The sequence below is a fragment of the Triticum aestivum genome, chromosome 3D, assembly GCF_018294505.1.
Source record: "Triticum aestivum cultivar Chinese Spring chromosome 3D, IWGSC CS RefSeq v2.1, whole genome shotgun sequence".
Classification (NCBI taxonomy): Eukaryota; Viridiplantae; Streptophyta; class Magnoliopsida; order Poales; family Poaceae; genus Triticum; species Triticum aestivum.
Window position 1 is genome coordinate 319,147,959 of NC_057802.1, and position 1,796 is coordinate 319,149,754.

The window sequence follows — 1,796 nt, forward strand, 5'->3', positions numbered from 1 at the left end:
AACGCGAATGGTGAATGATTCCGTGACCAGGCGAGGACGAGCGCGCTACGAATTTTTGTTTCAATTTCCCTTTAATTTGATTATTACTTTCTCTCCCCCGTCTCTCTTTTATTCTTCTCTCCTCGACGACTTCGCACGCGCAAAAAAAAGAACTTCACACGGGCACGTCCATCCTCTACAAATACGCCCGGCCATTGCGCTGTGCGAACACACACTCGCGCCCAGCTCGCTCGCTTGCTCCACCAGGACAAACTACAAAGTCAAGTACTCCCTCTATCTAGGCGTATAAGTCATTTTAGGTTGTGCACCACGACCAAAGCAGAAAGGAAAATGAAAGAATTTAAATTTTTTTCTAATTAATAGCATTGCATGCAATGAACTAACCACTGCATGTCATGTTTGTTAGTCTCAAGTCATTAAAAGTATGCACGGTCCACATCTTTTATTGGTTGATACGTCATGAAACAAGTAACGAGGAGGAAGTTAATGTACCGTGCCTAAGTGTTTTGAGATTATTTCGTTTTCGTAAGGTGACTTACACACCTAGACGGAGGGAGTAGTCAACCACAATGGCAACTCCGGCAGCCACCTCTTTAGCCCTCGCCGTCGTCCTCCTCCTTGTGGCCTTCACGGCAGGTGCCGGCGCAGCCACCTTCAGCATCACCAACCGGTGCCCCTTCCCAGTGTGCGCGGCCGCGATGCCAGTGACCACCGGCGGCGGCGCGCAGCTGGCGCCAGGCGAGACGTGGACGCTGACGTTCGCGGTCGGCGGGACGGGCGGCAGGATCTGGCAGCGCACGGGCTGCGCCTTCGACCCCGCCACGGGCCGCGAGGGCTGCCAGACCAGCGACTGCGGCGGCGCCCTGCGCTGCGTGCTCTCGGGCAAGCCCCCCCCTCCCCCGCGACGCTGGCCGAGTTCAACCTCGCGAACGGCGGCGCCCCGGGCAGGTACGGCATATCGGTCGTCGACGGCTTCACCCTGCCATGGACTTCTCCTGCAACGGACGTTGAGTGACTATTAAGAAATCTAGGATAGCGTAGAATATTATTCTATCTTACCTTGTATTTTAAGATAATTATATATTTCTATATATATGCACATGAGATTTAAGCAATACAACAAACAATTCCATCAAATCCCTCTCTCCCTTCTAACATGGTACCAGTTTCCGGATTCTAAACCCTAGTCGCCGCCGCTTCCGCATCCGCGCGTCGCCCCGGGGCAGTCGGCCTCCATGACCACCGCCGGGGGCCACGCCGCTCGTACCTAGGGTTCGTCCGCCGGTCATGTTGACCGGCTGCCCTAGAGAGTTTTTTTCCCGAGCCCTTGCTTCGGGGCTTTTCGCTTTCTCGCCGGTCGTTTTGATCAGCGTTTTACTTTTTGGTTTCTCAATCTATGCTTGATCGGTTTGCATCGTCCGCCGCCGCCGTCGACCATCGTGCGCCTCTACTCCGACATCGGCGACACCGGCCTCTTCACCGACCCGGCGGCCCCTAACGGCCGTCGTCCGTGCGTCTGCCCGCCCGTCGCCCTGACCCGGCGGCTTCACGCGACAGGCGGCCCCTCACGACCGTCGTTCACGCGTCGGCCTGCTCGTCAACCTACGCCGCCCTGTCCCCGAGTTCAGCGCACACCTTCACCGGTCGAGCAATGGGCTGCCACTGCGTCGCCCCATCGGGCCGCGGCCCCGTGGTTCCTCCCTTGGCTGCACCGATCCGCGCCGCCGCTGCGTCGCGGCATGTGGTCCCCGCCGTCGCCCTGAGGCTGTTCCCGTGGTTGCACCACATCGCGCGTT

The 1,796-nt window shown here is 57.7% G+C and overlaps 1 pseudogene; it reads left to right on the top strand.

The window, feature by feature from the left end:
* The first annotated feature begins 569 nt into the window (after positions 1-569).
* LOC123076282 (thaumatin-like protein) lies at positions 570-1,015 on the top strand (annotated as a pseudogene).
* The last annotated feature ends 781 nt before the right edge of the window (positions 1,016-1,796 follow it).